Source organism: Ambystoma mexicanum, chromosome 1p (genome assembly GCF_040938575.1).
Source record: "Ambystoma mexicanum isolate Mex_15411 chromosome 1p, UKY_AmexF1_1, whole genome shotgun sequence".
NCBI classification, from domain to species: Eukaryota; Metazoa; Chordata; class Amphibia; order Caudata; family Ambystomatidae; genus Ambystoma; species Ambystoma mexicanum.
Window position 1 is genome coordinate 841,385,735 of NC_090921.1, and position 20,103 is coordinate 841,405,837.

General features: G+C 45.9%; 1 protein-coding gene across 3 annotated transcripts in view; it reads left to right on the top strand.

The window, feature by feature from the left end:
- The first annotated feature begins 7,036 nt into the window (after positions 1-7,036).
- C1PH16orf46 (chromosome 1p C16orf46 homolog) overlaps positions 7,037-20,103 on the top strand; it is a 159,195-nt gene continuing 146,128 nt past the window's right edge. For 2 of the 3 annotated variants that reach the window (XM_069652836.1, XM_069652833.1), the window contains exon 1: positions 7,045-7,173. The gene's annotated coding sequence lies outside the window, so the exon portion shown is untranslated. Of the gene's footprint in view, positions 7,174-20,103 lie in introns of all 3 variants that reach the window. The other variant, XM_069652824.1, reaches the window with a different exon arrangement.

The following is a 20,103-nucleotide window of genomic DNA, read 5'->3' on the forward strand; positions in this document are numbered from 1 at the left end:
ATTGTCTGAATTTGAAGGCGGGTGACGGGTATACTTTGGAGGGTTGTGTGAGTTAGGGGGGTTGTTTTTTCTCTGTTTCTGTTCAATTTCTTTCTTTAGTAGGGAGATTTTCTAGAGCATAGCATACTGAATGTTTGTGCACCACGTTTCGTCTTTGTCAATGGGATTAGGGGCTGTGGGAGGGGTCTCAAGTTCTCTGATGATTTTGAACAATTAGCATTCTCAATTCTAGTGTTGTATAATTGGGGTTTTGCAGCTCCGATAGCTTGTTTGTATTGTTTGGCGAATTTGTTAAAGGCCGTTTTTAGCGGCTTCGTGAGCTGTTTTTTTCCAAAGCGCTTCTGCTTGTCTTTTCTAACTGTGCAAAGTTTGAAGGTCTGCAGTGAACCAAGGGTCGAGGTGGCAAGTGGCCTTAGCCTTTCTGGGGATGAGAGGGGCAACCAGGTTGATAGCATTAGTGAGAGTGATGGCATATAGGTCAGCTAAGGTTTGGGGGTCGGTTATCTCCAGAGGTACTGAGGTAAGGGGCTTGAGTGAGGGGGAGATGGAGTTTTTGGTGATTAGTCTCGAGCTATGGGACAGAGTAGGTGGCGGGCCGATGGGTTGTTTAAGGTGGGAAGGAGAAGCTGATGTTGTTGTGGTCCGACCATGGGCATGGGATGTTGGAGGTGATGATGACCTGGCTGCTCAGGTTGGCTATCCAGTCGAGGGTCCTGCCTTTGTGGTGGGTGGGAGAGGTTACACAATGTGTGAAGCCAAGGTCTGAAAGTGCATTTGCTGCAGTGGTGGCTGCTGCATTAGTGGGGTCGTGTAGGCACAGGTTGAAGTCACCTAGGATTATAACTCTGGTGGTGGATTTGACGTTGATGCCTAGCAGGTGGTTGATATGTTCCTCAAAAGCGACTGTATGTCTTGGTTGCCGGTAGAGAATGTGTAGGGTGATGGAGTCTGTTGGGGATGTGGTCAGTTTTAGTGCGAGGTGTTCACAGTGTTTGGCCGTGGAGTTGCTACAGAGTCTAATTTGAAGGGATTCCCTATAGATAAGGGTGATGCCACCCCCTTGGGAGTCTGGCCTGTTGCACCTTATGCTGGTGTAGCCTGGTGGAAGGGTTAGAGATAGTGCAAGGCCGGAAGCCTGGTGAAGCCATGTCTCTGTGATGGCTAGGTCTAGTTTTTGGGCAGTAATGAGGTCATTTATATCTAGGGTGTGGGCTGGTAGTAACCTAGCATTAACAAGGGCACCCTGGGGTGGTTTGGATGTTTGATGGGGTTATTGTAAGGTAGGAATGGTGGCGGCAGTTGTTTTTAGTTTTGCGGCCATAGGTCCTGAAGTGGTAGTGGGAGGGGAGGGAAGTTGTTAGCGACTAGGTAAGGGCGGTGGCGTGAGGATAAAGTGTGTACGTGAGTGGGTGAACTGGGTGCTGACTTAAGAGTGGGGCCCGTGGTTGGTGTTTGGGAGAGGTGGTGCTTGATGCTGCATCTAGCGCTTAGGTGAGTGTTTCTGAATAAGATAGAAGCTGGGAGGTGTGTGGGTGTGCTCCTGGTGGTGCGAGCGCACAATCTGGCGTTCCTTGCAGAAATGATTGGGGAGGTGTATTGTGTGTATTTTGTTATTAACTGCACCCGCGGCAGCAGGGTGCATTTAATAACAATAGGGTACTGCTGCTTTGCATCAGCACCCTATTTACATGATTACCTCCCCGCTCCGACAATGGGGCAAGGCGGTTTTCATTGGAATAGGGCGCTCATGCATTCCCATGAGCGTCCTAGTCTAGTGATTAACTCCCTGCCAGGTGCGGGAGCGGGGAGTTAAAAAAATATATGTGATGCTCCTGCACCCCCCTACCCTCCCCCACCTGCCCTGTTGAAAAGTGGCGCGCGGGAAGGCAGGGGGGCACCAATGGATGATGCGGATGATACACAGATTCTCTTACCTCTTACTGGTGATTAAGACAAGGATTTGGCCTTGGTGAACGGGGTGTATCTCATCATCCAGGCATGGATTGCCACTCATGGACTATGCCTGAATGATGACAAAACTGAGATCATTATTCTGGGCACCTCCTCAACCCTTAAAAAACTGGGACCCAAATACTCTATGTTCAACATCGACAGCAACCCCGTTACAGTCGCTAACGAAGTTAAAACACTGGGTTTCTACTTAGATTCGACCCTCTCCTTCAAGAAACAGGTTAATACAATGGCATCTGCCACAGGCAAACTCTTCCTGTCCAACAATAGTTACATCACCTAGGCTTGGCAAGAGCCCTTGTCCTGTCGAAGTTGGATTACTGTAACTCTTTACTTCGGGGCCAACAAGGAAATGATCAAGAAGATCCAGCTCCTTCAGAATAATGCTCTAAGAGCTGCACTCAGAATCTCCAGAAGAGATCATATCTCTGAAATAAGATGATCAGACAACTGGCTATCCATGCAAGATAAAATCCAGTTGAAAGTGGCCTCTATCACATACAAATGCCTTAACAATGCGGCTCCCTGCTACCTTACTGAGAGAATCACTCGAAAAACCACCATAAGACCTTCCAGATCCTCATACACCAATTGCCTCTTAATCCCAAGATTCAGTTTCCCGGTGAAGGCAGCCCAATTGTGGAACTCCTTACCCCCTCCCATGCAAGAAGATCAGTCTTACCCATAATTTTGGCAGAATCTCATAAACTGGTTCAAAGACTCGGACAAACAATCTGGCTTATGATCCCGGTCCACCTACTACTCTACCTGCACATAACATTATGTTTCCTTAATTGTATATAGTATTCTATTTTTATCCTGACTATGTAACCCCATCTTATCCTAGATTGTATTCTTTGTAATTTGCTAATTTACCTATGTATGAAAATGTACCTTATGTAACCAAGCAAGCTGTTTTATGCAATGTGCCCCGATACCCTCGGGTCTGGCGTGCAACACAAGTAATAAACTAAACTAAAACTAAACCAATTCTTTTTTAACCAGTCCAGGGGGGCTCATAGCTCTCCACCATTTGTGTCGCAAAGACGGGTGAAAACACCCAATTTTATTTTTGGCAGGTGAGAGGCCCATTGAAACGAATGAGTGTGCAGGAGGCTTGGTGGGTGAGTCACCTGTTTGCAAGGCGGGTGACACCCGCCAAAAGCGTGCAGGTTGAAAGCTACGGGCACTGCTGCCGCTAAGGCCGGCCCTGGGTTTAATGGACCCACCCACTACCAGCTTTCAAAACTGCCATCCAGCCCCCCACACCCAAGTTTTGTGGATCGCTCTGTGTTGAGATTAGCCTTTAGGGTAAAACAGATAACTCTGGGGCCCATAGTGACATAAACAGCTTTATTGGGTTCACAACTGCAGGCAAGTACATTAGAGTAGGTACAGTATATGCAAGACATGTTCTTGCACAGAGAGACAAGCATAGTTCTTAGGTAGAGAAGCATCCACTGGTCCCCCTGTGCTCAAGCTCCAAATCCCAACTGACTCTTGTGGAATTCCCAGGAGCCTTACATCATCACATTCTACATAGCCCTAACACTCCAGGCTCAGACACACACAGATTACAGCCAGTTTAAGTAGAACACAACACATCTCCCCCCTTACATAACAACACACACACACAAAGAGGAAGAAACAAAAGGAAAAGTCAGCAATGACATTTGTAACAACCACAAACATCGACCATTCTTCTAAAGTCCCCTACCAAGCAAACTGCTCTGAGCAACAAAGCTTTTACCCTCCAGAGAACCTTAAAATAGCTAACCAAATAGCTATGCCGCCACACGAACCATCAACAGTACTATAGCTGACCTACTATAGAACTCACACAAGGGAACAAGCCCACCATCTAACACAAACCCAAAACAAACCAAACACACACCTTTATCCATCCTTCTCCATCCGCCAACAACTTGTTGTGCCAAAACACAACATAGGGTTACAAACCCCACTGACTGCCTGAAGCAAATCACCAGCTCCAATCCACATTTGGCATCAACCAAACAGTCGGGCATCAACATCCCGCAACAAATTTGCACCAAATATGCGGGCATCTGAATCACGCTCACTATTTGGCACCACAATAGCCAGGCATAGAGCTCCTGCACGCCATTGCACCACAATAGTGGGGCATCCAAGCCCCACTCACCAATTGTCACAACAAAACAGGGCATCCACAAACCCTCGCACCAATTGGCACCGCACACCGGGCATCCCCAACCCAAACACCAATTGGAACCAGAACACTGGGCATCCGAAACCCGCCCCACAATTGGCATCTGGCCTGAGCAACCACATGCTCCACACTCAGCCGCACCATCAACCACACACATTCCCCCACCACAAACCAGATAGAAAAATTGAGCATTAAACATGGTAAATAAATTTTAAGAAGCGCCACACTAGACACTAGAATCCAACATTTAAGCCTGCAGAGTCCATCATGGTCATGTACTTGTGGGGAAAATGTAAGGTTAAGAGACACAGTGTAAAGAATAACAACTTTGAACATTTGTTTTGAAGTTCAGCAAATCACTTAGTTATCCAAGCATCAAAACAGCTTCCAGCACCACACAAATCACCACACCCTTTTGGCACCTCACATGCCTCCAAGATTGCCACCACACATAGCGTCACTAACGCTAAAACTTACGACATGTCTCACACACATGCCATCTCTTTTGGCACCACACATCACAACCAAATATAGTACCAAACATCACAACCAACCATGGCTTCACAACATGTCACCACTAGTACTACACCACACGCCATCAACTTTGGCATCAGCAAGAACTGGGAATTGCAACCCCCACAATAAAAGATGTCCTCAAAACGCCATTAGGACAACATAAGCTGCACCACTACATACCAAAACTACATACCAAATACCACATTACATACCAAATTTGTAACCGACATGTTAACACAAAGCACTATAACAGTGATTAGTCATATCATTAATCACTAATCAGCACACAGCAGTCACCATTAGCAATGCCACCTACAAAGACTGGCAGATGACCTCCCTCTTTCATAACCACGTAAGTTTCAATCCAAAAAAAAACAAAACATTGCAGCAATTCGTGATACGATTGTACCCAAAGCGTTACCAGAAAATAACCTTTCAGCAAACGGGATTACGTTGCAGTCTGTTGGAGTGTTTAACCTATTTAATCTTAACTACATGCATACTACAGGTAGTCATGGAATTATAAGCTTTGTACGTTCTTAACTCTATGTATTGTTGTGATGTAATGTTCTACATGGAGTGTTTTTCTTTATGCTGTATTCTACATGATTTCAGTTGGAGTCTGCCTCTTAAGGCAGCGCCTGCTGTCACCAGGTCTCTTACTAAATAAACCGCATTAACGTGTATATCCTGGTTGAGTCCCTATAGTTAACACAGTCACACTCCTAAAGATGTGACAGAAGTCTCTTCACATTTCAAATCCTGATGGTCCGATGGTCGGAATGCAAATCAAACATCAGCAAAGGAAAAAAAAACAAAGCAGTAATTTGCAGGTCACCGCAGTCAAACACCGAAAGATGTGACAGGAAGCATAATTCAATACACTTCTTTGATGGTCCGATTGAAAAACTGACTTCTTTTAACTTCACCCGCGTCACCAACATTAAAACCGCATTGAAATGTACTTCTCTTTGTAATATGCTGTTGCGTGCTTCAGACTGTTCCAATGGACACAAAGAACACGTTGAAACGTTCTTTACTCAGAACTCTGCATCACCCATTGCAGCACACACTATTGTTCCAGAACTCAGGAACGTTTGTACAGAGTTCCCACCATCCAGTCATCACCGATACCCCACATATCATGGTGACGTCACCATTACATTGGAGAGGGCAGCCACGAACACAACTCCCCGGACCAACCGTCAACCGTGCCTCACAGGTCCATGGTAACATTTAACCATCGGATGATGGTGATTGCCCACTATCTTGCTGTATGCACACAACGCAGGTGCATACCAACAAAGTACCTAAAAAATTCTGGTAGAATCACTGTGGCATTTTCACTTCGGCATTATTCCTTATGATGAGATGGCAGCTTTAACGTAAATCATATTTAGACTAGCCTCGGCCTCACTGACAGCGGTCACTTCACTGCCTGCCAAACACCAGACTCTCCTGATTATGGACACGAATAGCCAAAGCGCAAGTAAAATGACAGCTTCCCTTAAGGTGCGCAGCGCTGCCCACCAAGGGTCTCCAGGTGTCCCTCACAGTCACACAGAAAAGGGGCCGGTGGATGCCTCTGTTTCTTCACTCCTTTCCGGTGGATGTCGCTCTCTAGGACCTTTTTCCTTCCACCTCTTCTTGCCCTCTGGGTTCAGCTGCCTCTTACTATGTTACTCCTTTTCTGTACGTGTCTTACTCATTTGCCCTTTATCTGATGTTCATCGCTTTCTTCACCTTCCAAGATCCTTGTTGCCAGTGTTGAGATTAGCCTTTAGGGTAAAACAGATAACTCTGGGGCCCATAGTGACATAAACAGCTTTACTGGATTCACAACTGCAGGAAAGTACATTAGGAGTAGGTACAGTACATGCAAGGCAAGTTCTTGCACAGAGATACAAGCATAGTTCCTAGGTAGAGAAGCATCCACGGCCCCCCTGTGCTCAAGCTCCAAATCCCAACTGACTCTTGTGGAATTCCCAAGAGCCTTGCATCATCACATTCTACATAGCCCCAACACTCCAGGCTCAGACACACACACACAGATTAAAGCCATTTTAGGTAGAACACAACACTCTGCCCCTAAGAGAATGTATTTTGGGGCATGTGGAGCTTAATATTAGAACACCTGCTCTACTTCCTTAGAAACGTTCAGATCTTGGAGAATTGGCAACGACTATGTGTATAAGCTCAGCCGGCAAGGTCCATCCACGCGCAGTTTGGCACCATTTGCGAAGCAGTGCCAGCCCTTGCGATCGAGATGCGGTGGGTAGCTCACACGCTGACGTAGGACTTACTTGGGAGTTCACGTCACGTGCTGAAAGTCACGTGTTGAGGAGGGGGCGGGGCGTTGCTAGGCTCTGTTTATCGGATGGGAACTAGATACGAAGTGGACGCTTCAAGTGCGTCGCCGCCTATGTTGGTCGTTAAATCCGGGACACCGCTTATCGTTTGTTTACAGCTCTGCGGGAAGAACTGAAATATAAATCCAGGTGCGTTTCTTTAGCCGTAATTGATGTGTTTAAGTGTTTTTGTAGTGAATGTCCGATTTCACAAGACCGCGCAGGGGAGGGGTCGGGTTGGATCCTTTCTCAGAAGGGATAATCTGCACGTTCTCTTGAAAAGCTTACTGATCAGCTGTCCACGTTTGCCCCCCAACTACTATTCGGTTGTACAGCTTTGGTTTCGGATGATGGATGGCGTGGGATTTCTTTTTACAACGCAGCGTAATGATGTGGTACTCGCTTTGCAGTCATCCAAAACTACACGTTCCGGAATGCATTGTGTTTATAAAGGACCCAGTGTTGGATATTTGTGGCTCAGGAGACAATGAGTCCTCTGGAAGTTAGTGTGAAACAAATATTAATATTCATCAATGCAATTGTGCTTTCAGACTCATCGTGCATCAATGAGAAAATACACTTATGTGGAGTAGGAACCTCTTCCTTTTTATCTTCAATTTTTTCATTTTAGTTTTACATTTTGACCATTGGAAACTTGGGTTGGCTGTAGTGCTTTTTATAATGAAAATACAAGTTCGATTGGCACTAAAATGTAAAAAGCGGGGTCCTTATCAAGGCTTTCACTAGTAGCCAAAGGTCGCTGTCCGGTCCGTACATGTCTGTATTTAGTTATGCCATCAAGCAATCCTTATTGTTCCAAAAAACTCCAACTTTATGCATACGCTGAAACTTACTGTCTCCCAAGATACTAAGTTGACATATTATGCAAAGTGGGAGTTTTCCATCAGTGCTAACTAACTCCGTAGGCGTGAGTCTTTCTCCTCTTTGTGTTTGGGTTCAGGTGTTCTCTTTACGTTTACCTTTTTTTCTATCTTCCCAGCACAAAGCAGTCTTTGTACACCGACTTAAAAAACATATTGGTAAAGACAACACTTAGTTTTTTTAGAAGTGTGAGCGGTTCTTTAGATGGATGAGTGTGTGAATGTTTGGCAGAGGGTGGATGAGTGATTGAACTCGGTTGGCTGGATAAACGGTGTACATGGTAGGATGGGAGGCTGAATGAGTGGTTGAATAAGGTTGGATGGAAGAGTGGATATATATACTAGGCTGGGTGGCCATATGGGTGGGTGAATGGAAGAAAGTATTGGTTGGACGGGTGGTAAGTGATTACAGTTGGGTGGATGAATGAGGGTGGGTGACTATGGTTGTATTGTGGGTGGATAGATGAATAGATACATGTGGTGGTTGAACATGTTTGGATGAGGTGAATATGGTTGGACCTTTTAAATATATGGTTCGATGTGGGGGTGAATAAGTGGGTGAATGGGGTATTATAGATAGACGTAAGGATGGGTGAATATCCATGTTTTCCTCAGTTCTGAAGTGGGTTAAAAGGGGTAGTCTTCCAGCAGAAGATAGCTTTGAGTTGAGGCAAGGCCCACGTAAAGTTTTTCCTGTGAGGCACATTGATTACGCTATGGACACAATTTAAGAAGTGCCCTGAAATCCCATTGAGCGAAGTGGTGCTAAGTGGGACAGCCTGGCAGCCATCTGCTGGGATGCCACAGAGGAAGTAGAGCAAAGGCCGAAGTCTAGTGGCTGGAAAAATGCTCCAAAACGATGTTTACTGGATCTAAATGCCCAGGAAAAAAGTTTGTTAGCCCTACATGAAATTTCTAAGGGGGCATGCCAAGAAGGTGGATCTAGCTGTTTAATTACAATGTAAGTTCGTTCTTTGAAAAAGGTGGTAGATGTAGGGCAACCAGAACCCCACGAGAAATACAGTGTTTAGTTGGGAAATGAGGATCCCCAATAGCTTGTATCTGAAGATAGAGAATTATGTAATACATTTGCTCCACTAAGTTCTAGCTTGGGGTCAAGCTTATTTGAGCAAGATGTGGGTGAAGTAGAAACGAGATCTGTAAGTGCAAATGTTATAGAGGTACCCATCAAATGGACAAGTGGATATGGCGATTCCACTGCAGGGTCTGGTCACATAAGTATGCTAGCTAATGAAACCCAAAACCAAGTGTTATCTGGTTGAACGTATTTCAGAATTTCGAATCAAATTATCACATAACAGGAATCTAATACACAATTCATAATCCAAAGCAGTACAGGTGCTTTAATACAACAGTGGTACACAAAAAAATTGTATCTAATGGTATGTTTCATCACATTATAAATCAAATTGGCCCCGTACACTCCTAAAATTCTTAACGTCAATGTTACAAAATCTATAACGGCCAATGCGTGTTTCGGACACCTGATGGCCGTCCTCGAGCTGAATTACATAATCAATTCCAACAATATATTTTACAGTTATCACACGCCATTTTTAGTTATTTGGATGCCATTATTTCAACTCATAAGTTTAAAATGAGATAAGACAGTTTTATAATAAAGCCATACATAATCATAAATTCCACGCACAATAATACCCATTAAGAATATTAGGAGTTGTATAGAGGCGCAAGTAGCCTGGGTCCAATTTGACTTATATTCGTTCTTGTGATCTACGGCTGAGGTTGCAAACTGCTCTAGGATAGTGCAGGCCCACCAAAACATTAAAGAAATATCCTTTGAGCCTGATATCTGCGGCAGTGGCAGTTAGCTCAAACTAGAAATAGCCCAAATATATTTGTGTACCTTGTTTTGTCAGTGTACATAAGACATTACACTACTCAAGAAGGTTGCTGATGGGTCATTAGGGTACTAATGGAAGTTAGTGTTTAAGGTCTCTGTCACAACCTTGGCGGTAAATCGGCCGGGATACCGCCAACGCAAATTGCGTTACTGCAACTCGGTCCGGCGCTATTGGCGCCGGATCCTGAGTTGCCGTGGGGCCGGGTGCTAAGTCCCCATTCCCATTGGGTCCATTCTAGGCGATATTAGTGCCGTGGTAATAGTGCCACAAATGGGCGGAAAGTGGCAAGATTTACCTTCCAGCAAAAATGATTAGGTAAATCTCCCACTTTCCGCCCAAACTCGGTAATGCGGGTACTAGCGTTACGGCTGCATTTATTTTGCCACTCCACCCAACCTGTGATGACCCCCGAAATGATGTAAATATGGTGAAGCAAAGAGCTCATAGGTATGGGAGTGGAGTGGAATTCCCTGTTTTTAAAACCTAATGTTGATAACATCATGACAGATGAATACTGGACTAACAATTTGAAACAATCTCAGTGTAACTGATAAGGAAGCTTTACACTTAACAATCGTACATTTAGCAATTCGTGCACATACGGCCACCCTGCCCTCCCCCACACAATGGGTAATCCTGGGACATCAATACATTCACAAACTGCAAATCGGGAATCTGCAGGGGTGAAGCACAGACTCATTAGGGTTGGGAGACCATTTAGTGGATACTTAAGAGTGTTCATCTGTATGACGAATGCACGTGAACTAGAGACCACGCTGATGCCCTTCTAAAGAGATGTATCCACTGGTTGTGTGACATGTTATGGGAACCTGCTAAGTTGAACGAGAGAGGCTATATTAGAAACAACATGCCTATGTATTCATATTGCACAAGTTGACTAATATTTAGTTGATGCCCTACTCTAGACATCTTCCACTTTATGGGTCCACATTCCTGGTGATTCTCCCCCAACACTGGACCGTGCATAAGTGACAGTAGAAAGTGTCTTGTTTGCCAACAGCGGACTGGCTGTAGCGAAAACTCAGTGCAAGGAAAAAAAACATTATTAAACAAAACCTCTTTGTAAAATCATTACTGGTCGCTGGTACAAAAGGAAAACATATTATATTATGTTTAATGTGCCAGCGTCAGAAGCCTGTGTCCAAATGTCTGCTCTAACTGAACAATACCGACCAATTGCCTCCTCCACTAGCGGTATTTCCCCTCATAAATATACTTCAAGGAAATAAAGAGCAAAAGTGCGAGAGCTTCACATTATGTTCCAGCAGGTCTGGATAGTAGGCATCTGCCTACTATCACATAAACCATGTTTGGCTCTAAACTGTATTATTGAAATTCATTAGTCATCTGTTCTCTCAAATTTCTCTGTCACACGCTCCAAAATAATACTGCCAGAACTCTCTGGAACATCCCATTACGCTCACACATTACCCATGAGTTTCCATTTTGCTTCATAAATGTTTATATGATATAGCCCCCGCCCATCTTTCTAAGAGATTCCCTGCATGCGTCATGTCACCCCTGTCGAACCTGCGCACTCATGCGGTTGGTCTCTCCCAGATTTAGACTCCAGTCTACCAGTGGCAGAACATTCACAGTAAAAGGAGCAAAAATGTGGATGGAACATGCTCCCTCGCTTGCTTAGGCTTCAATCTGACATTGGTAGATTTTGCAAACTCTTGAAACCCCTGCTGTTTCAGCAGTCCCTCTCACCTTGGGTTTTGCCTTGCTGTTGTGGCTCAGAACTGGAGGTGAACTGCCAGCGATGGCTACAAGGGGTGCTGTGGAGTGTGTGACTAGGCTCACATGGATTTTCCTTCTTTCACATTTCAGGTGAAAGGTTTTTTTTCAAACCTTTTTAAGCCCACCATAACTTTCTTGGTGCTGTGAAAACATGGCCAAATGCTCCAACCAGAAGGCTGTCAGGACTATACTGCACTGATGATCCCTAATGAGGGTGAAACCAGGCATGTAGTTATACTGACAGACTTGCAAAATGGCTGTCTTGTGTTGATTAAGCTATGTATAAAATATCACAGCCCTCTTACAAAAAGACAATTTCCTGGAGAAAAGGTTCGCATTTGGGCTAATTTGCATAGCCACAATGCCTTGCTGTTGCGGCTCAGAACTGGAGGTGAACTTCCAGCGATGGCTACTAGGGACACTGTGGAGTGTGTGACTCGGCTCAAATGGATTTTCCTACTTTCATATTTCCAGTGAAAGGGTTTTTTCCTCCCTCACCTTTTTAAACCCACCATAACGTTCTTGGTGCTATAAATTCATTGTCTGAATAGTAATGTGTTATTTTGTAACTACATATTCCAATAAGAGTGTATTTTTTGGATTGGAGTAGAAGTAGGATGTCATATTCTTGAATTACGAGTGAAGTATCTTTGTGGACAATTGTGGAATAATCCCTAGTGTATGACTAGCCTTAGGTGATCACACTACACGGAACAACACGGCCTTTGAGGAATGTCCAGCATAGTTGGGTGATAAGGGACAGAAACTTGTAGGGTGACACAGGATACAGATTGATGTATATGTACACGACTGTATAGTTCCAATACATTGTGAACATTTGTTATGTATGGTTTTTGTGAGTTTTCGATGGTCTTACATCCTACAGTGTTGTTGACATTTGGATATACAACGAGTTTACCACTCGTTCCAGGCCCCGGGCCTGAGTTAATGATAATGATGTGTTATTATATAGCGCCTTAATCCAAAGCGCTTTACAGAGCACATATTTACATACAATATCACCCAACCGAAATTGGTACTCATTTATCGACCTCGGAAGGATGAAAGGCTGAGTTGGCCTTGCCAGGATTCGAACCTGCGACCTGCAGATCACGCTCAGATCGCAGCAGCGTGTGCTCAACCCGCTGAGCCATCTTACCGGCTTGTTAAAGGCCTGAGTGCAGTGAGGCATTTAACAAAAACCTGGGACGTTACCACACGTTCCAGTCCTTGAAATGGCTGGTTAATGCTATTAACATCCGTCCCATGGGCTGGGACGGGGCTAATTTAAAGTATTTTGTTTCTATGAACTGGTTCTCTTGCGCCGCCTTGTTCATGGAAAGAAAATACCATATAAACGTGGCCGCCATGGAAAAGGAAGGCGGGTAGAGTGGAAGAAGCGGCAGCACTTGCCTCTGCCACAATAAGGTAAGTGGGGAAGGGGGATTGAAAAAAAAAGGAACGGGGTGGGGGCAGATGGCTGGCAGGTGAACTGGTCAATAGGTGGCTTGGATGGTGGGCTATATCAGCATTATCTGCCCGTGTTCCTAGCCTCCTGATTTGGTGGCTCCCTGCCGGGACGGTGCTAATTGTTTTATATCATGGAATAAGATGATATCTTTTTTGCACTACATATAACAGGAGTTAGTCCGCTTTTTTAGGACTTGATGTTTTTTTGGGATCATGAGGAGATACTGTGAATGTATGTTAACGTTAATGTTAAAGGACATTTGTACCACGCACTTTCACCACCGGAGTGGTCCCAAGGCGCTCTGGCGGCTCTGAAAGAGGAGGGGAGGTTGAGTTAGTGGGAGGAAGCAGGAAAAGTGCAAGAGAGCAGTGATGTGCTGTTGGCGGCCTCAGCCCGGTGGGTCCGTTGGCTGGGCCTGGGGTGTTTGCGGCCGGTAGTAGTTGTGTACTGTTGTACGAGTCTATGTGTGTTTTTGTTTTGTTGTTGCAATGTAGTGAAGTTTGTGCAGTTTGTTGTGCTGTAGGTTTTGGTTGTGTTTGGTTTGGAGTTTGAGGGGTGTATGCAGAAGGGGAAATTGTTAGTAGGGTTGATTGGTTTGCGTCTCTATCCTGAATTGAGGCGCTCGGCTTACTTAGTCTCCCCTGATCTGGGTCCGACTGGCATACAAAGTTCCTTACTCCTATGGTCCCCCATCTCTCATAGCCCCCCTTATCCTCCCTTCATACTCCTGTGGCCAGTGCACCTGCCAATGTCAACATCTCAGGTAGTGTGGTGATTGCCAATATCTCGACAATACAACAACACTGTGGTACCTGGCGGTAACTAAGGGGTGGGGGGGGGAAGTGTTGGTGGAATTGTCTGGGGTAGTTGACTCAGTGTCCGTGTGTGTCACCTGTGTTCTAGTCTATCCGGTGTCACCCGTCCAGGTGCCGTGGGAGCTTCCCTGTCGGTTCGGGGTTGCCTGTGTCCTTTCCAGTTTAGTCATCCTTTTTCCTGTTTTGGTTTTCAGATTTAGTCTGTGGTGTTGAAGAGCCAAGTTTTTAGTGATTTCCTGAACTTTAGGTGATCTTCAGTGTTTATTTCTTTTGGGATGTTGGTTTTTGCAGTTAAGTGGTAGAAGGAGGTGCCTCCAAGTTTTTTCTTAAGGTATGGTTTGAGTTCCAGGCGTATTTCGTTGCTTGATCGGAGGGGTCTTGTTGGTTTGTAGACTGTTATTTTCTTTTGTAGGAATTCTGCTCCTTGTCCGCTGATTGCCCTGTGCGTTATGCACATTGTTTTGAAGGTGATGCGATGTTTTACTGGGAGCCAGTGTAGTGTTTTTAGGGCTGGAGTGATGTGGTCTCTTCTGGATAGTTTGAGGAGTAGTCTTGCTGCTGCATTTTGGATCCGTTGCAGTTTCTTCAGGAGGTATTCTGGTATTCCGAGGTAGAGGCTGTTTGCATAGTCGATTTTTGACATGATTAGGGCGACGATAGTGAGTGTTTTGTGCGTGAAGATGAGGAAAGGTAGACTTCTTCTTGCCGTGTGGAGGAGGAAAAAGCATTTCTTCACTGTTGCATTTATTTGTGGTTCTAGGGTTAGGGTGTTGTTCATTAGGACTCCCAGATTTTCTACTAACACTGATGGTGTTGGTGCGTTTCTCATTTCCGTAGGCCACGGGATGGTGGTTTTGTTCTCTTGGTCTTTGGATACGATCATGATTTCTGCCTTTCCTGGGTTGATTTTCAGGTTGTTGGCATCCATCCAGTTGAAGACTTCTTTTAGACAGTCGATTAGGGTTGAATGGTCGGCATCGGTGTCTTTGATTTTATAGATGATCTGAGTGTCATCTGCATAGTTGTAACATGTAATGTTGTATATTTTTAAGATTCTGATGACTGGAGTCTGATAGATGTTGAAATATAGTGGAGATAATGAGGATTCTTGTGGCGCTCCACAGTCGTTAACTCGTGGAGTGGATTTGAAAGGTTTGATCCATACGGTTTCTGTTCTGTCTGCTAGGAATGATTTGGTCCAGCGTAGTGCTGTCTGTTATGCCAATGTCTTCTAGTCTTTTGGTCAGGGTGTCATTGCTAACCGTGTTAAAGGCTGCAGAGAGGTCGAGCAGAATAAGGACTGAGGTAGTGATGGGATTGGTACCGTTTCCTTTGTGATATTCAGAGATATAACATAACCTAATGCCTAGATGCCACAATCTATGCCAGGCTTGTGCTGGTGCCAAGACCTGGCCATGGCGCACACACCCTTCCCTAGGTTCCGGGGTAACACAAGGGCCCATGGGTCGACCTATGGACCACAGACACGGCCAGTTTGTTTGCTTGTTTGAGAACATATTGCACACCCTGTCTCAGTGTACTGCAAATTGCCCACTTTAAAAGAAATCTGCAGTACCCCTCAAAGTTCTTGACTAAGAGTGCAGGTCATTTGTATTTGTTGTGGCCCCAAACCAATCAGATTAATTTATTTTAAAAAAGTAAATGTTTTCTCTGGTTGCTCAATGGTAAAATTGATACACTGCTCACCCGTGAACACCAGTTGGTAAATCAGGAACAGGAAAATGGCACTGTGGGTTCACAAGTAGGTTGGGAGAACTCCAATATCACTACTGGGGGTTTGGATTCAAGACAAACCCTTGGATAGTTTTCTACCAAAACACGCAAAAGCACTTTTCAGGACCAGACACCCGCTCCTTGCAAAGGTTTGATGTAAATTAATATGTCTGTTCTGTCTGTTGGTGAGAGCAAGTTGTATTACCCAATCCAGGCCCTCCCATCGATGACACCCTCGTCAGTGCCTCCTCGAGACAGACACTCACCGACATCCTCTTTGTTGTTCCCTCTTCCGACCTATGGACTTTGCATATGGTCGCTGTTCTCTCTCCTTTCTCTTCATCTCCCATTAATGGTGCTACAAGATGGGAGGTCCTCTTGGCCTCCTTCCTGTCCTACCAAACCATCATTGATGTCCATCTAAATGGGACAGTTATGGTCCAGGACACTCAGCCCAACCGCCTCCTCCTGGATAGGTGTCTCCCACATCTTATCAACTTCCTCCCTTCTCCTGCTACCCTATCTACCACCTGTTTGGTCCGTCAGCCATCTATCTCCTCTATCTCTCTGACTCTTCTGCACTCTCTTCCAACTCTGCTGACTCCTCTGTGGCTCTCCCCTCTGCCTCTCTGAGCCATCTGCCCGTTCCATCTGCCTATGCCCTCTCTTGGACCCCTCTGCCTCTTCCACTGGGTGTACCTCTCTCCTTTATCCCACCACAGAAGTCTTTCAAAAGTGGCAAGCTGATCCACATGGCTACGCTCCATGTTTGCTCTGCTGTCAAACACTCCTCTGACATCTGCCACCTCCTCTAAGACCTTGATCTGGATCTTCTCGCTCTCACTGAGACTTGGTTCACGGCCAGCTCTGTCACATGTTTTGACACTCTCCTCCCCGAGGGCTACAAGATACTCTCCAAACCCAGGGGCCCGGAGGTGGAGTGGCACTGGTCTTTCCTGAGTGGGTACCCGCCTCTATCATTTCCACCCAGGCTTACTCCTTTGAATGCCTGGTCTGCAGGCTCGCTATCTCTCCTGGCATCTCTCTGACTCTGGCTACCATCTACAGGCCAACTGGCCAGGGCGCCCTCTTCCTCTCTGAATGGGCTGATCTCTCCTCGCCTGTACCTCTAAGCTGCTCTTTGTCTGGGATTTCAACATCCACTTGACTCCTCTGACCACTATGGGCCTTTCTGCATCCTTTGCGACTCTCTCTCCCCCTCTCTGTTCTTCCCTTTGGTCTGACACACAGCTGGACACACCTTGGATGTTCACATCTCCCTCTCACTACTCCACTCTCTTGGACTGACCACTTTTCTGCTTTCCTCTCACCTGAAACACCGTCTGTCCCCCTGGCAAAACCTACCCCAGCACTGCCACCTTCCTTCTCGGTCATTCGACCTATGACATTCGACCTATGAAGCGGGTGTGAGTTGCTGCGTTTGCCTCTTTCTTTCCTCCTCCTACCTCTGCGGCTGACACAGCCCTCCCCAACCTTCACCTCTCTATCTGAAATGCTCTCGATATCCTTGCCCCTGTCATGAGGATCTGTCTGAAGCCTGCCTCCAAGTGAAATTCTTGGTATGAGTCTGACTTTCCCGCTCTGAAACGCAAGTGCAGAGAGGCCGAGCGGAAGTGGAGAGCTTCGGGCACTTCCTCTGACAAACTGGCCAGCCGCCTGCTCCAAAGGCAATACAGACCCTGTCTTCTCCAAGAAGAGGGTCCATGTTCAAGCCTGCGTCTCTGCGGTCTCTAAAAGCATGGCCAAACATTTTAAAATCTGCAAAATCTCTCTCCACCAACCCCCATATCACCTGATGATATTTCTAGATAAGCCCGGTCTATGAAAGTTTCATCCAAACCGGTGCTCCCCTGCTCCTCCAGAACCATCAAGGATAACCTTGTTTCCTCTGCTCCAGCCTTGGCCGATTTCTACAATCATCCCTTTGCCACTGGATATTTCTCATCTCTTCTCAAGCCCTCCCTTGTGCACCCCCTCCTGAAAAATCCCTCTGCTGGTCCTTACTGCCCAGACAACTATCACCAGGTCTCTATTACTCCTTTCCTGGGCAAAACTCCTTGAGAAACTGTCCATCTCTCAGCTGAACCTTCACATTGAATCTGCTGGTTATCTCCATGACCATCAGTCTGGCTTCAGATCGGGCAGAGGCACAGAAACTGCTCTCCTGAACTCCCGTGAAGATCTGCTCTCTAACTTTGACTCCAGCTCTCACTCTGTCCTCATCCACCTTGACCTCTCCTCTCCCTCTGACACGGTGAGTCACGGCACGCTGATCAACCGTCTTAGAGTGAACCTTGGCATCACTGGTCAGGCTCTGGCCTGACTGTCCTCCTTCCTCTTGGACCGAACCTCCCAAGTCCCACTTGGGTCCTTTCTCTCAACCACCTCTCTTTCCACATTTGGTGTGTTCCCCAGGGCTCTATTATCACCCTGGCTCTTTAATGTCTATCTGCCACCCCCCCGATCTCTACCTTCTCTAACTTTCAGTGTTATGCAGAAGACACTCGGCTCTCTTTTAGGCATCCCTCAGCCTCCTCACTCATTCCTGGCTGTTTATCTGCTATTCAGGGATGGCGCACCTCTAACAACCTCTGCTTTAATGCCAGTAAGCCAGAGATTATTTTCATTCAGACCCATGCCCCCACTTTTCCTCTTTCCCTCTGGCCACCCTCCTTGGTCCCCCTAACCTCACCCTCCTGTGAGGCAAGAAACCTTGGCGTCATCTTCGACTCCACTCTCTCCTAATCCCCACACATCATGGACCTTGCCAAGAAGGCCCACTTCTAGCTTCACCTCCTCAGAGGTATCCTACCTTTTCTCACATTCCCCCAGAAGCTCAGTGTCTCCAGAGCGCTGGTTCTCTCCAGGCTGGACTACTGCAACAGCCTCTTTCCCAATCTTCCTAACTCTTCTCTTCGCCCTCTTCAACTAATCCAGAACAGGAACTTATCCTTGGCCTCAAACCCACGGACCACATCTCTCCAGCTCTGAAATCTCTCCACTGGCTCCCTGTGTCCACGAAGATCAAGTTCAAAACCCTCTGCATCATCCACAAGGCTTTCTGGGGCTGTGGTCCTCTCTATATCCAACACTCTCTTCCTAATACCTCCCTTCTAGAGCCCTCCGCTCAGCTTCCTCAAACTCTCTGCGGCTCAGATGCTTTTCCAAACATAGAGTGGGGGGTTGATCTCTCTCCTCTGCTGGTGCCTCCCTCTGGAACTGCCTCCCTGCCCCTCTCAGACTTCAGCCGGATCACCTATAAATTCCGGGAGTTGCTCAAGATCTTCCTCTTCTCTTCCTTCTTCTCTCTCCCTCTCCCCTGCTAATCTAGCTGTCTGCTTGTCCTGACTGTTGGCGTAGTTGCCCTCAGAGTCGCACAAGGTACCACACCCCCGCCCTTGACCAGTCACCCTGCACTGCCTTCAGGCCTACTCAGCACTCTGGTTTGGCACTGCACCCATGTAGTCCCCTGCCGTCCTCGCGCTTACTCGGAGCCCTGCTGCCCCGACTGCACTTAACCTCGTACCCCTCCTGCACTTCTCCCCTCACCCTCTCCCCTGCACTTCTCGTTGCACTTGCAAGGCCTAGTAAGATTGTTTGTCGTTATCTCTCTGTCTCCCCTCCTTGTCTTGTGGCGCCTAGAAACACTTTTGTAAAGGCGCGTTATAAATACCAAATCATATCATGTCATATATACTAACTTTGTCCCACCTTATGAGAGAGAATTTAGCGACTATCAAAAATAAATCTTCCGCCAGGTCTATATATAACGCAGCCAAAGTTATAGGTATCTGAAAAGGGTCTCTTAAAGCATGACTACAGAGTCGCGACACTGTGATCTATGTATTTAAGAAATACCCATTTGGAACTAATTGAACCACATCGTTCCATCCACTGCCGGCAGGGAATAGAATGCCAAATAATGTGTAGCGTAATGCTGGATCAGTGGTACACATTCAGATCTGTGCAAGTCAGAAGATGTCGGCACAGTGCCGTGGCCTAGACCACTGATCTGCACACATTTTCTTCTTCCCTTGTTTCAGACAACCAACATCTGGCTTTATCATGACTAAGCATTTTGTCTTTCTTGTTTAACGATTACAGCTCCACCAATGGAAACATGATCCTTATCCACTCGCACTTTGATGTGTGCATTCAGCTTGTATTGGTATTGGTCTGGAGACAAATAATGTAAATCCAAGTTGCAAATGAGTAGCTGTACCGAGTTTGTGATTTTGTCATTTACTCAGTGATGGTATGATTCTTAAAAAGTGCACGCAGAGTGCAGAAAAGTGCTGTGTGAAATCCATGTACTCTTTTTCTGACATGATGGCCAATGATGTTTCAACATGTTTGATTGGATGTTTATTTCCCTATTATTGATTGATTGATCCTATGTAACTGTCAAAATCCACTCTTTAATTAATAAAAATGTATAATGGAAGAGACAGGATATTCTTAAATTATCTCAGAGTTCTCATCCAGAAATCATGTTCGATTACATCTCA